This window comes from Alligator sinensis, unplaced genomic scaffold (genome assembly GCF_000455745.1).
Source record: "Alligator sinensis unplaced genomic scaffold, ASM45574v1 scaffold928_1, whole genome shotgun sequence".
In the NCBI taxonomy this organism is placed as follows: domain Eukaryota; kingdom Metazoa; phylum Chordata; order Crocodylia; family Alligatoridae; genus Alligator; species Alligator sinensis.
The window spans coordinates 1,333,018-1,349,867 of NW_005842229.1; positions in this window are offsets into that span (position 1 = coordinate 1,333,018).

A 16,850-nucleotide genomic window follows, 5' to 3' on the forward strand; every position below is an offset into this window, starting at 1 on the left:
CCCATTTCCTGAGCCTGTCAAGATCTGCCTGGATTACCCTCCTGTCCTCAGGTGCGGATGCTTTACCCCAGAGTTTGGTGTCGTCAGTGAACTTGGCCAGCCTGCTTCTGACACCAATGTCTACATCATTGATGAAGATGTTAAGAGGTAAAGGCCCTAGGACAGAGCCTTGTGGGACCCCACTGGTCACAGGGCATCACGACAATTGATTTCCATCAACCACCACCCTCTGGGTCCTGCCACGGAGCCAGTTCCCCAGCCAGCAGATCGTGGTGAGTTCAAGGCTGCAGGTAGCCAGTTTAGCCAAGAGGTGATCGTGGGATACCAGATTGAAGGCTTTTTTGAAGTCAAGATATATGACATCAATCCCTTCCCCCTTGTCCAGGTGATAGGTCACCTGGTCGTAAAAGAAAATGAGATTGGTCAAGCAAGACCTACCCACAACAAACCTGTGCTGGCTATCCCTCAGGATATTGCTGTCAGCTAGTCTGTTAAGGATGGCCTCTTTGATAATCTTTTCCAAGATCTTCCCCAGAACAGAGGTCAGGCTGATGGGCCTGTAGTTTGCCAGATTCACTTTCCTCCCCTTCTTAAAGATAGACACCACACTGGCCTTCTTCCAATCTTCGGGCACTTCACCAGAGCGCCAGGAGTTCTCAAAGATCCGTGCCAGGGGCTGAGCTATGATGCTCGCCAGCTCCTTGAGTACCCTGGGGTGTAAACCGTCAGGGCCAGCTGACTTGAAGGTATCCAGCCTGTCAAGGTGTTCCTTCATGAGGTCAGCTTTGATGGAAGATAAGGAATCTCCCTCACCCGGGCCTCCCTGTCCCGCAGTGGGCAGGGGCGTCCCATGGGACTGGTGAAAAACTGACGCGAAGTACCCACTTAGCAAGTTTGCTTTTTCCTGGGCATCAGTTGTCAGTTGGCCCATCTGGTTTAGCAGGGGTCCAATGTTGCCCCTATGTGGAATCAGGAAAGAATGTTACCACATGGTCAGAATGGTACAGACTGGTTCCTGCTCCGGCAGGCGGACGTGGCCCTCTTCCTTGGATCTCTTGAGCATATTTCAACAACCCTTCAACAAGACAGGACATTGGCTGCCAAGGTCCCCCTGCTTTACCTGTGGCAGTTAGGATGTTATGTCTTATGGTTGTGTCAGAGATGTGGAATCAGGAAAGAATGTTACCACATGGTCAGAATGGTACAGACTGGTTCCTGCTCCGGCAGGCGGACGTGGCCCTCTTCCTTGGATCTCTTGAGCATATTTCAACAACCCTTCAACAAGACAGGACATTGGCTGCCAAGGTCCCCCTGCTTTACCTGTGGCAGTTAGGATGTTATGTCTTATGGTTGTGTCAGAGTTGACTGTGTAGTTTGACTAATGGGTTAGACAAGAATTTATATAGGATGGTCTGGCTATGAAGTGGTTGAACCTACCTATGGTTGAGGATTACTCTGGATGACCTCTGGAGGTCCCTTTCAGCCCTACTTTTCTATGATTCATGCTTGCTATTTGGCTTTACCCAAACAACTAAACACACTGATCTGCCTCAGACTTTCCATTTAATAATAGAAAGTTTTAGACTGTTGCAAAATCCTCATTTCAAAACACTTATTTTACTTGCTGGACATTCTGGATGCTACATGTCTTGTCCCCCTATACATGGGTTTCCAGCCCCCATCCACCCTCTCCTTTTTCTTTTTTTTTTTTAAACACTTTTCTGGCATTTTTCCCTAGTCACTGTCCCTGTTTGTTATGCCTTCAGTATGGCCAACCCTACCCCATCAAAATGATGAGACAAACTCATAAAAATCAAGACATTTGGAATCTAGATCACAAGGTGCTATTTCTGAACTGTGTGTGTGTGTGGGGGGGTTATTTGTGAAGGTGTATGGGGCTGTGGGTGTGTGTGGGGGGGGGCTGAAGCCCAGGGAGGACAGTGCCTGCACACCCTGACAGGATGTGGGGTACTGTGGGTCAGGAGTGAGGGCCAGCAGGAGGGCTGTGGGAACTGTGGTTTGGGAGTGAGGGGCAGATGGACAGACAGACACACAGAGACAGGAAGGTGAGCAAGTTGGGTCCCAGGTCATGTGGGCAGCTCCCCACCCCTGCACGCACCCCAAGGGAGGCATGGGGGCCAGGTGCCTCCCAGATCTGTGCCTGGGGCAGAGATAGGATGCCTGCTGGGGCTCTGCACAGGGCAGGCAGGGGAAGTGCAGTGCAGCCAGATCAGCCTGCCTCCACCTGAGGCACAAATCTGGGGGGGCACCTGCTCCCCCCATGCCTCCCCCAGGAGTTCATGTAGTGGCAGGGAGCCATGCTCCCCACCTCCCATGATCCTGGACAAGCCATCCACGGCTCCATCCCACGACCAACTCCGGCCCCAGGGCACCATTCACTCCAGCACCACTCCCTCCATCCCCCTGGAGGCCTCGATCTGCCCCCCATTTCTCCTCCACAGACTTAGTGGCATGGTGCTGCTCTACATGCACCAGAAGAAAAAAATCCCAAGAGTTGATCTCTCTATCCGGGGATCATGAGTTAGAGTTAATTTGACTTGGAAACCAGGAGTCTCGCAATTGTTTTGCGAGAATTGGCACTACCGTGCCTTCAGGGAAGTGGGACCTCACAGCCTAGCTGCCTTGGGATCCCAAAACCACTAATGCCCTCCTAAACTCTGCAATAGGTTAAGCCCTTCTGTGCTTACAGTTCACCTCTTTATGCAATGGCAAAAACAGCGTGTTGCAGATCAAATCAAGAATCCCCAGCCACCCACCACAGCATGGAAACATGAGCCTGAGTTGCAATATATTATGGAATGGGACAGTAAAAAAGCAGCAGACACACAGGCTCTGTAAGTGTTCTAAACATCAGTCACTCATTACTTAGCTAGCACAAGAAACCTATAGATCTAGGCAAAATAAAACATCCATTTAATTATTTGCTCAATGTTCTTTAAGAGGTCTGGGATCCTCCCTCTCCTCCATGTTTCTGCATATGGGTGCTTCTACAAATCATAAAGAATGTTTCCCTCTCCCTCCCACCCCCTCCCCCCACTGACAATTTCCTTCTCCTCTGTCATTCTCTAAAATAGACAGTGGTAACCTCTTTTATAACATCTTTGTCAGGTGACTTCCTGAATAATGTCAGGATCACTGTGATGATCAAAGTCCCTCACCAGGTGATTTGTTGCTTAGTTAACTTCCTCTTAGAGCTCAGACTTGAAAAACTGGTTTGCTTTGGGCAACTCTTTGTCCAAGTGGGGTGACTCTAAATGGAGGACTCTTGTCAGTTCTGTGTTGCCCCCCACCATTCTTCTTGGAATTTCAGTTCAATATAGGGATAGAAAGAAAACAGTCCAATGCAGGTAATTCCCATGTGGAATGGTTTCAAATCTTGAAGAATTGGAGACAACTAGAAAATGCTTCATATTTATCTTTCATTTTTCAGCAATTAAAATACTTATAACATGATTTAAAAGTAAATAAATTATAGACTTTGACCAACTTAAAGCAAAATCAAGAAGGGACAAATTAAACCAAAAAGTGTGTCCACAGGGGTGTTTACATGCATTTAACTAAAGCAGTTTTTAAACTAAGATACATAAATTGAGTGATTTTCACATATAGACAAGGCCCTAGTGTGAAAATTCTAGTCTGGACTTTTATGGCTCCCAATGGGAGTCTTCCTATTGACTTCAAAGAGCTCTGAATGAGGCTATTAGGACCTATTTCTGCTCACAATCAGGGCACTAGAGACAGAAAATCTCAGTCTGATACTTTATCCTGCACACAAATGTGTGACAACAAGAGAAATAATTATGCATCCTAATCAGCTATTTTATTGACTTAGGGTCATTTAAAAATCATTAATGTTGAACACTTTAAAGGACATAATCCCAGAATGCAAAAAAAATTGAAAATATGCATAAACATGTGAAAACAACATATAACATATGCTCCTCGGAGCAGGCATTGTCACCGTCTGTTTGCATAGTGCATAATACAATGGGCCTCAACCTGGTTGAGACATCCAGTCACTACCATAGCATAGATGTTAAATGAGAGCTGCTGTGTGCTCTGGACATACAGCATCCACTGTCTTAAATACTGATAAATCACCGGTGCTTAATTTAGGTGCAGGGCCAATCTACAGCTCCAATCTGGCACACGGATTAGGTCCACAGCCCCAGCACAGAGCTGCATTACACAGGGCTCCCCACAGGTCTGAAAATTTGGTGGTAAAATGAGTATTAATTAATGCTGCCACCACTCCCTCACCATCAAATTTCAAGACCCATGGGGAAACCTGCAGGCAAGATGACACAGCTCCACGGGCCAAATCTGGTCCATGGGCCATCTACTGCTCATGCTGTGATAGATAGTTTGCTAACTAATTAGCAGTTGTTATCCAAAGTAGAATTTCTTCCTTATTCACTTAATCAAAATCCACTTGGGTTAGATATCCTTCAAAAAGCATTTGTCCACTTTGTTTTTGTGGGGGTGGGGGTGGGGTGGAAATACTAGAGATTTAGAGTGGCTTCAGTAAAATAAGCATTCTTAAGTGTAAATGTGAAAGAGGTCCTGGGCTATATCCTTTGCAAAGACGTTGTATGCCAAGCCTCTACTTCTAAGCCATTTACCCCTGGGAACAAAGGCATTGTAATTAAAACAAGCTGTTTAAGCATGTATCAAATTTGAAACATGTTTACATTTAGGCATGCGGTGAAATATTTTGTGGAACATGGCCCTAAAAGATTAACAAGTATTTAACAATTATTTGTGTTAGCAAGTGTCACTGTAATGCAACAGACAAATAAACAGTATGGTATATACAATACAAGCCCTGAGAAGCATATGATACAAAGAATGCAAGGCTACCAATCCATACCTTGTTGCAGTGGTTCTGACATCTTTTATATCTACATCTATATATTTGAACCTTTAACATGGCAGCATTTTTCATTTAGTCATTGATGATGACAATTGTTTCCAATGATTCCGCCTCATGTTATAATATCTACAAGATGTAGTCTCAGATGCAGCACCTACCTATTAAACTCCTGTCCACAACAAAGATTGTGGACATGGCCCCATAATGTTACCCTACCTGCTAGTGGATTTAGTTCAGGTCTGGAAATTGGTAGTGTATTGTGACATGCTGAAGGACACAGGAAGCTTGTTTTAACCCTGTGCACAAAGCATTTGGAAATTATATGTCTTTTAGTATATTGGTAATGTGCTGGCTCCTTTTCTCTCATGCATCTAGCTGGAAACCAGCTATAGAAAGGGTCCAGGTCCTCCAGTGACATTTCCTCAGCTCTCGCAGTCTCTTGTCCTTCACTTCATATTGTTTTGCTACTAAAGAAAGTACACTTCTCTAAGAAAAACGACCAGCAATTCTTGGATAGTGCTAAGGAGGTAAAGAGAGGTCAGGAGGTACTCTGACCATACTATACATCTATGTGGGGTTTCAGACCTTAGGGCTAGGGACAAACATTACACATAAACTGGTTCAAGTGGTCGGAAACAGGTTTAAACCTGTAACAGAACAGATGGTCAGCGCACATGAACCAGTTTGAAAATGGCTGAAACTGGTTTGAGATAAACCTGGTGGAATGTAGTATCAGACTTAACTGATTTAGGTCAAACCAGTTTATGCAATGTCTGCCCCAGATCCCTTGCTGGTTTAAGATAAACCAGACCCCCCCCGCATCCCGACATGCTCTCTGGGCTGGGTGGGGCTCTCTGCTCCACAGCAGGGCCGGCCCCTCCCCTCTGCTCCCTGGCTGCAGTTCCAGCACAGACTGCAGGCATCCCTGCTCCCCACCTCTCCCTGCTAAGCAGGAATTCCCCCCTCCCCTCTGCCTTGCAGAGAGATGTCTGTGTATTAGTTAGCAGACCACATGCTGGCTATGGTCCCTGCTGAATCAACTGGTAGAATCAACAGGCAGCTGGTAATGTCCCTCTGTTGTTTTCTTAATGGGGTGATAAACACTTTGTTAGGGGGTGATAAACACTGTTATCAATTCCCTGCTGGGCTAATCAAAGCATCCTGCTGGGGTCTGACTCTCAGTGCTGTGTAAGGGATGGGAGGGCTGCTTTAGTGGCCCCCAGCTTCTGGCCTTAGCCACTTCAGGCATGTACCTGCTTTTCTGGGATGTCTGTCTGGTTACAAAACTGATTTAGCCTAGCCAGGTTAGACTAACCTGCAAAGATTGAATTGATTCAGGCTCAGACTTTTTGAATGTCTGTCCCTAGCCTAGGAGTCTGGGCAGTTCAGTTGCCTACCTGCTACCCCACCTTAGGTTCCAGGAAGGGAAATGCCTTCTTTCATTCATTGCTTTAAATGGTGGATCCCCACACATACATATACAAATATATACTCATTAACTTCAGGAAATTGAGTTAAGTGTTGTGATCTTCTGGGGCTGATTACCTGTGGATACAGAGAGATTACTTATGACTTATTTTTATTTGACTTTTGTTGAAGACTTTTCAAATGCATACTGAAGCAGAGAACAGCTAAGAATTGGTAAAGTAGAAAATGGCTAAGTCACACCTTGATTGTACTTGGATCTGCCTGAAACCAGTGGGTGTGGGGGAGGACTGAAAAGTGACATAGCCAATGAAGCGGTCAACAAGAGCAATGTGGAACTATGGTACAATCAAACTGGAATACCTGCCGATCAAGCAGTGCCTGTCTACATCAGTACTGCAATGGCTTAGATGGTGCTGGTGGTACCCCTACAATGACCCCCATTTGTGTGTGGAAACAAAGGGACAGAATTTCAAAAGAGCTCAATAGGTCAGGTGCTGACCACTTTGGGAAACTCATCCTCTCTCTAGGTGCCCCTTAATGAGTTGAGTTCTTTTGTAAACCCACCACTGTAAGAACATCCTTGTACATCAGGGAGCAGGAAATGGCACACTGGTTTACTTCTTAGTTTTTTACTTCATACCACCTTTAATGCAAGTTAAATTGGGGCCCACCCTTTCTGACTACACACCCTCTGCATTTTGTTGTGGGATTTTGTCCCCACTGACGTAACGCTTAGTCACAGAAGCACCACAAGCTTTCAGCACTTCCTGCATGAGATTCTGGGCTCAGACAACAGCTGAGATGCTTCTGGTTTGCTCTTTTTTTGCTATGATGGTAGTGTAAGCACCAAGCAGTATGCACTGTTCTGTCAGGTGGCAAAATGTCCTTTTAACTGTGTGGTGCATTTAGCTGAATGCTCACCCAACTCTGAATTTTGCTATTATTTTACTTAAATTAAGTCCAGTAACACTAATGAGCTCAATAGTCACATGTGATCCACACTCATGAAGCAGCATAATAGAGGAGGAGCCCAAAAACAGCAGCAGCTACACTGCAGGTCTGACCACCATGCTACGAGCAGCACAGCCACTGACACTGCCCCGTGGCAGCTGCCGTGCAGGGCACTTGAGTTCCTAGTTACGCCTCAGAACTGAGGCAAAGGAGAGCAGAATTTGAAAACAGGCTTCTATGAAATGTTAAAAATATGTAGCATCTCTTGAGCCTCTAACTCTCCATCCCACTTCCAACAACATCACAAAGAGCAGTGCAGCACAACCCTGTCACACACAGTGCATGAGTTATCACACTGGTCTGTCAATCTTGGGGCCATACAGGCCCTGCTTTTCTAGTCCCATATGCCAAAAATATCCAAGAGGTTGAGGAAAAAAACACCAAAGGCCGAACCTTTAGGAATTGCCAGAGCTTTGTGTTTAAGACAGAGATAACATTTTTAAGTTCCTCTTCCCAACATGCAATCCACCTTTTGATTTCTGTTGATGGTTTTACTGTTGCTTCTATTTCCTTAAGGAGGAAATATATCACTAGACTCCCCACCTCTGTGACTGAATGCTTGCATGATACCAGATGTCTGAGAAGATGAAGCTCATAGTCCAAGTGAGCAGGCCAAATTCTCTGCCGCTATTAAGAGGTGCACTTCATTGACTTCAGCCAAGAACCAGGCCTGGTCTCTGTATCTAGACAGACAGACACATAAATAATTTGATAGCAGAAACTGTTTTAATAATAAGACATTCTTCTTTTGCAAAGGAGGTTTTGTGAGGAAGGGTTAACGACTTTCCCTTTGAAATATGGTATAGCAGCTGCAGATGACATCAGAATTTCTGCCATACTGGGTTATATCAACATACAGGAAGCATCAGGGGAAGACCAAACACTGTTTGAGGCTCAAATGAAAGGGATGGACAGAGGTATCAAAATAAATGATATCATGAGAGATTTCCCATCATATGGTTGTGCTTAAAAACATGAATATTTTCAAAGCTTATTACAGGAGTGTAGCAAGGGGACATGCCTTGCAATAGACTGAAAGAATCAACAAGCCAGGATAATGAACTGAGCTCAGAAGACAACTCTGAACCTAAATTACATATATGTAACCCCTTTAGCTTCATTTTCTTGGCATGTATGCAATAAAGTTTATCCTAATCAAGTAAATGAGATGCACTTCACATATTAATTGTTTACTGTTATTTTAGGAATGAAAAACAGACATTTAGGAAACTTTGCCCTTTGCCTATGAATTTAGAAAGCCAGAGAGAAAGTATATAGTGTTTAAATCTGCCTCTGGATTTGCAGGTTTGACAGGCTGAATCAGCTTATAAAAGAAAGTATCCTGGTGTATTTTACTGAAAAGCCAAAATTCTAAAGGGAGAGAAACCAAACCACTACAAGTTGTTTTTTTCAGGCATGGAACTTCTGAGAATACTTTCTTACTAACAATATTCCCATTTGATCCCATCCAATTAATTACTTGAAAGCCTCTATTTCATTAAGTCTCAAGGGATCTGGAGTGATGCAAACTCTACCTCTCTTGCAACATCTGTTTGCAAAACCTGTACCTGCTGTAGAATTGTTGCTGCACTATATACTTGACTTCAATGATAATGAAGATTCCCCCACCCCCCAACCCCAAATATCGTCACTCAGGGCATAATCTAGGCTTAAGCAGGGGCAACACCCCTGAAAATCTCAGGGTCAAATCTTCCAGTAACATAAGAGGAGTGTAAAAGTGGTTCAATAGCAAATGAAAATGGCAAGGTAGCATCATTTGGACCATTTTGCCATTCAGGGGTTATGCAGAATGAATATAGATTGATATGCCCCAGGGTCAGAAGACAGAAACTAGCAGGGGAAACCACAACACCCCACCCCCCTTCTGCTTATCTTACCTTCCCCTGTTGCTTTTCTCCTGAGAGCTGCCCCCTCCCTTTATGCCTTCTGGGCATGTAAATGATGTTCATTTTGCAGTTCCTAAATGGCAAACTGGTGCAAAAATGACACTACTTTATCCCTTACACATGTGTTTTCACTGATACTCAACATGGAACTTACACTACCTTTACATCACTGTAAAATCTGGCTATCATTGTGGGAACTATGATTCTTCATGCCTACTCCAGCCACACACAGAACAAATCAACAGGAGTTTTGCCATTGACTCCTAAAAAATACTACCAAAGCACCTGTGGAAAGTTGCAACAGATTTCTGGGTTCCTTCTATATAGCATGAACTTTGAAATGATGCCTTATTTAAATATATATATATATATTTACACCTAGATTTTCAAGATGGCATGTGAAACAGATTAATGAATGCAGGGCAGATCTGCACCTTTACAGACTAACTAAATAACAAATTTTATATATATATATATATATATATAGTTACTGTATCTGTAACTAACTAACTAACTATTTATATATATACACACACACACACACACACACATATACCTATATATACATATAGACATATACATATATATACACACACACACATAGTTAGTTAGTTAACTATAATAGTTAGTTAGTTAGTTAGTCTGTAAAGGTGTAGATCTACCCTGCATTCATTAATCTGTTTCACGTACCATCTTGAAAATCTAGGTATATATGTACACACGTACACACACACACACACACACACACACACCAACTTTGATTAATGTCAGTGGAAGAATCATACACCACATCCTCACACCCACTTTCAGAGTGTTGCCTTTTAATTCTGACCTGACAATTCAGATTTGCAGACTCTTTCAGAGATGTTGTAGTTTAGGGGTCAGCAACCTTTTCAGAGTAGCAGGTTGAAATAATCCAGCTGTAAGGTGGGCTGGCACTTACAACCTGGCCAGCAACATGTCTCCCCATTGCTGCCGTTGCTTCTTGCAATCAGTGTGCATATGACCCAACACTGAAATGTGCCAATATTTGGGCATCATGAGCCAGATGAAATTGTTTGGTGGGCCGGATCCAGTTCACAGGCTGTACGTTTGCCAGTCCCCACTTTAGCCCATCATGCAGATACATATTTTGAACATTTGCTGCTAACTCTTGGGGATTTTTTAACCTTACAAGCACGCTGTTGATTACTTGTTATTATTTATAGAGCCTCATGGAATAGTCAAAGTACTTTTTGGAAAAATTATAAGAATAATAAAGATAATTCCTAGACTCAAGGAGCTCTCATACTATGGGCCCCAATCCTGACCCTAATCCTTTTGAATTCAATGGCAAAACTCCAACTCAACACAAGAGCCAGATCAGATGTCAGTTCACTATAACAGAAATCCATAACCTTAACGGGCCCTAAAAATCATGATTTTAACAGAGACATTGGTTATATGTCTATTTATAACTTACCTCTCACCCCTCTTGCTAACTTCTCTTTGCTCCACAGTTGACAACTGCCCATTTCCCTTATAAGCACTCAAATTCATTAATATAATTAGGTCAAACTAAAGCAATTGCTCTAATTTTGTTCTTACCTTGAACTGTGAGTGCTTCTTTCCCAGACCTGATGAAGGGCACCTGGAGCCCAGAAGCCTGTCCTTTATCATTCCCAGTTATTTGAGTTAATCCAATAAGAGATATCATGCAGGCAAGCATGACACCAAATAAAGGCTGGAACAAAGGATTTGGGAAGAGGAGGAGGGTTAGAACAGTGGAAGGTCATGACACATTCTTACTGTTATGTACATATCCCATTAGCTTCTCTGTTGTTGTTTTTAACTAACATTTGAAGCAGCATATGGGGATAACTGTTCTGAAGGTTCATCCTTACAGTGGAGCTAAGGGCCCTGCTTGTCAGATGGTATAAATCTGTGTAGCTCCATTGGTTTACACCAGCTTCATCTGGCTTCAAGATGTAGCTTATACTTACTATAAGCAATATTTTCCTTATAAACCTCTTTCTCTCTCTGTCTCTAATATTATGGTCCCTGTAACAACCTGCAGGTTGGAACAAGTGCTGTAGTAGGGGATGATTAGGAGGATGATACTAGGAAGCTCCATGTGCTCGGGAATTTTGCAGTAGCTCCGAGCACACACTTCACCTGATGGCTGCAAGCACAGGACACTTCAAATAAAGATCCAAGTTTGTGCAGTCCAAATAGAGTCCCTTTATTATTGCATAAAACACTGCATGAAGCAGTCCTCACCCATTCTCTGCGTATCAGACTCATTCACTCTTCCCTGTCATGTTGCACTCTTTCCATCCTTATAAAGTTCTAACCACGGAGCCAAAAGCCAAGCTGCTGACTCAGACAAGTAACCCAACAACGCTGCCTCACTCCTCTTTTAAAACAGAGGAAAATACCACCCCATCACAAATATGTTGCAAGGATGAATTAGCTACTGTTTACATAAAACCAATCTGAACATATCAAGTACAAGAATCATTGTTACCAATAGAAAAGAGCACTTACAGCTGCCCAGGGTTGGCTTTTACATACCGGCTACTCAGTCTTTTATATTCAAGGGTGAAATTCAGCCTTATAGCAAGGGCCCACACAACATAATACGCACTGTTTAATTCCCACTTCGGCCCCTAGAGAGCACACAGTGCCTTGGGCCACCCTCATCTCACCTTAAACCAAGGTACCCTCAAGTCCCAGCCCACTGCTTCACGGACACAGATGCTCATTTATATTAGTCTGCATAGGCTCCACCATTCACTTAGCCATTCAGTGAACTACACTTATTTTAATGCAAGAGGACTTCTTTTCTCCTGAGCACTGACAGGATTCTTGTGAGCAGGACGAGGACTTGTAAGACTCTCTCTGTCAGGTTCTCTCAACCTCCAGCAATCTGAAGCCCAGGCTTTCAAATTGCATATCCACTGCAATTATTTGAGCTCAAATCACGTCCAATCTCATTGTATTTCATTTTTCCTATGTAGCATTTCCCCACAGGAGAGCTGCAGTAAAATGACAACCCCCACTTTGTTTTCACACAGATCCTGTGGCAAGGAAACATGCTTAGTCAAATCTTCCTTACATTATCAGCCTGCATAAGTTATGCAAATAGCAGAAACCAAAGGGTAAGTGACCATCATCTCAATTTGAGTCTTTAATAATTTTCTCACTAAATTACAGGCACATCACCAGTAACGAAGGGCACAGACAAGTATAACAACTGAACAGTTCCAAAAAAGTCACTGATTAGGAACCAGTTCACAACTGTCGCCAGTCAGTGACATCCACATGTACATTACCAAAGTTTCTAAGTAGAATGGTTCGAGTGTGTTGGTTGCAGCCATGTTGGTCTAAGGACATAGGCAGACAAAGTTCTTTGGGTAAAGATATTACATTTACCCAAAGAACCTTATCTGCTTAAGTAGAATGGTCACCTTTCAGGTATTGCAGGGCTGTTGAACTGCCACCAGGAGGTGGTAGTGAGTACCCAGCCCTGCATGGTTCTCTAGCCAAGAAGGAAGACCCCAAATGGTTGAACACCAAGGACAAGGAAGACATCAGTTGCCCACAATTGCAATCATCTCACTAACACTGAGTTCAATAAAGACCAGTTTAGTTTAATAAAGAACATTCTTGCACTTTGCCAAAATCTACATGGTGGCATCCTGACTAGGGGGTGCGTAAGTGTGCGCATAGTGGGGGCAGCCTGCATCCCATTCCCAACAGTGGACCATGCTCAGCTCCCTGAAGCTGATTTGAGATGGAAGATAGGGTGAACGGGGGGCCAGGTAGAGGGAAGTGCCTGGACCTCTGCTTCTGTGTTCCTGAACAAATTCCCTGCCCCCCACCCCAAATCAGTATTGATTCCTGCTAAGTAGTGTCCACTGATGGAAGCTGATATTAAATAAGCAGCATTTAAGTGAAAGTATTCTTAAAGTCCCAGAGCACCAGGACATGCAGAAGTAAGGGGCCAGGTAGTCATCCCCTACTTGGCCACTCTTCTACCCTCACCCCAAATCAGCCTATGATGCATCCGACTGCAATCAGTGCAGCCAGCAGATGTTTGGGCAGTAGAGTTCTAGCTGCATACCAGAGCAGCCAGGTGCCCTGAAGGGGCTGGAGTACAGGGTTGAGGACTGATACAGTGTGGGATGCCTGGAGGACCAACCAGACACTAGTCATGGAAAACTCAGTTTTTGTACATAACATTGAACCCACTCACAGAGGGCCAGTTCAAAATAACACTTGATTACTCAAGTATGCTTTTGAAACATCCCAGGAAGTTTAAACCACACTAACCTGGCTGGTACATCTGGATACTTGGAACAGCCTAAGTGTTATGTCTGCCTGTACCCTAAGTCAGGCAAATGCACCCAGCTTTTAGCCTATGGGTGGGCAAAATGCGGCCCGGGGGCCGGATGCGGCCCTCCAGGCCATTCTATCCAGCCCACGGGGCCCCTAAAAAAATTTAGAAAATTAATATTTATCTGCCCTGGGCTGCCTGTCATGCAGCCCTTGATGGCTTGCCAAAACTCAGTAAGCAACCCTCTGCTCAAAATAATTGCCCACCCCTGTTTTAGCCTATAGCATTCTTGTAAAGGAAAAGTCACTACCTTTAAAGAACTGATTTTCAAAACTGCATTTTACTTGACCATTCTGACTATTCTACAGACTCTCAGCATTTGGAAAGCCCATGAGAGTGCTAGTCTTGGAGACTTGCAAGATTAAGCTTTAAAGGAGGGCTTTACAACAACTTGTCCTTTCAAAAGAAACTCTGGGCTTTAAAATGCTGTTTTCTTAGAGTCACATTGTTTTCAATAGGAATAAAATAAGAATAACTCTCAGTAATAACAACATTAAAGCCAAACACAGAATGAGAGAAAAAACTAAGTCCTGGGAAGGCTCTGCTCAAGGAACAGGAGGCCCAATACACATGACTGTGAGGTACAGACAGGGAGGGGCAGCCTTCAGGGCTGGGCTAGTGGGAATAACCCTAGATATCAGTACAGACATTTCTTGGCACACAGGACTCCTCAGTGAAACAAGAGCAGCACAGTTCAATGCTGCCAGGGTTCCTACAATGCTGAAGGATCAGCCTTCCCTATGGATGTTGTAAGAACCTCAGCATTTCCCTGTGTTTTCCAGGACATGTGTACCCCACATGCCCCCACCAGCTGGCAAGCTCCATTCACACCCTTGGGGAAAGAACATCTAACAAGTGTGAAATCAAACAGCTCCCAATGTTCCCTTTTCCTCCCTATTTTTTCCATGAAAGGTAATGAGATAGTAGACTTTATAGCAGGCAGTAGAATGGGCTTTGGAACTGACCTTGCACCTTTGGAGGTCAACGGGTGTTTTACCATTGACTTTAATGGGAGCAGAATCAGGGTTATTGTTTGGTCCTTAAATAGTCTCTGCAGAATCATAGACCTAGCCTGCAATTAGTGCTGATTTATTCTGGGTGACTACAGTTCAACACAGATCAGCACTGGTCTGGCTGCCATAATTCATCCTTGAGATTTGCCAGTAAAGGCAACAATTCCTTTGATCTTCCTAATGGAGAAAATTGGAGAGCATACAATTAGCCTTTTTCTCTAGTAGTTCTGATACTCCTAAAAGTTGTCTGATAGGGAGCTTTATGCTCCTCAAATCTTGCTTTCACCCAAATGTCAAAGGATTTAAACTTTCCTGGGTCTGGTCTTAAACAAGTCAAACACACACTGAGGTGGAAGGAGCTTGAAATAAAGTTGGATGAGTTCCTTTTACAGAAAGGATGGAGTTCTGGGAGAATACCCACTCTGTTCAGCTGAAAAGTGGCTTGTCTTTCCATGGGATGGTTATTACCATTTAGCAAATTATAAAGAAAATGTCTGTGGCCAGGGAGGCTCTTGTCCAATTATGATCCTACCACAGGAATGTGGGTATGTAGAACTGGAAGAGGCCTCCTGGACCATCAAATCCAGTACCCTACATTTGAAAACGGTCATTAACTAAAGAATAAGCAACATTTCCCCTTCAACCTCTCTCACAGCTGCAAGGAATAATGTCCAGACACCAAGAATACAGTATGATGTGCTCTGGGTAAAAGATTTGAAGCAGGCTGCACTGTTCTGCATGGATTGCCTTTTAAACCAATAGCAGAGTATTTGTGCTGCTGTCAGGCAAACTGGGCTGTCACTCAGCAGTGCTACTTAATTTGCTTCATGTGTCATGTGGATATGGCTATGCTACTTTTGGTTTACAAGGCAACCTGCCTGGAGCAGCACTATGTGGTTGAGAGCACCATCACTGGTGACAAAGTTTACCAGGTAGATGTGGCCCCAGAGAAATGATTAGTGCAGTGTGAAGTAGGAGCACCAGCATTTTGCATGCATATACTTGACAGTAATATTCCAAAATTACCCAGTATGCTCTAGGTCAGAGAACTGCTACAGAGACTTACCTCCATACTGTGTGTGCCCTGTCATTTATAAATATGAACATGTAAGGGCATGGCTGTGTCTTAGAATAAACATTTCCGAGCAGTTTAAGGTGCAATGTTGGTATTTATATTACCAAGGTGGGGCCAAAGCATGCCCTGCTACATAAAACAAAAAACCTGCGAGAAGGCAAAACTTAAACAGAAAATTTTAATTTGTAGGGATTCTTAACAGAACACCTCCTCTAGTAGATATTGGTCTTCCAATGTCACAGACACCCTACGATCCATAAAGAAATCCTACTGATCCTGAGACATCCATCTGTCCAACTGCAGGCCTTCACAGGGTGCCGAGTACCAAACAGAAGTAAGATTAGCAATTAAAAAATACTTGTTTCTACGAATGAAAACTACTACCCTGAGTCACATAAGCAAAATGCTTAAGTTACCTTGACTTCAGCATGTATGAATATGTGCCTTCTGAACTGGGCCCTCAATCCTTAAATTTCAACTTCTATTGTTATATACCGGTCCCCAGGAGGAGAGGATGCAAGTAGTGCAGGTAAATCTGAATGACCTTCTAGGCTACCCCTTGAGGTAGAGAATAAGCTTGCCAACCTTTCACCATCCCAACCAACTCTGTTATAATCATTCCCCTAGATGAATTCATGCGATCGACAGTACGTTTATGTCAAGACATAGAAAGGATACTGAGTTGTCTGGAGAACGAGAAAACTGCACCAAAAAGGTAAACATAGTGAACCTTTTCTCTCATTAAAAAAACAAGGTCTAAAGCCAGTTTGCTCTAGTTATAGTAATCCAGGCATAACATTTATATGAGAACATAAAAATACAACACTCAGCTGTAAGTAAAACAATATGTGTGTTCCTGAATAATAAGGAAATAGCTTGCCAGTAAGGATTCATTTTGACCAAATGAAAGATGACCTGAAATTGACTTTGGAGTTACAACCTGATTACTTATAAAAATAGAAGGTAGGGGAAAAAAGAAGGGGACTGAGATTGGAAGCAGAGATTGGGAAGAGCTTATGTTATGTGGCATTCAATGTATTTACTTTGAAAAGTTTCCTTTTGATGAATAATAGAAACAATGCAGTAACAACTACTTTCCTGCCAAGGAAGATCAGCTAGGGATTTTGTATCTCATATTCTTCTG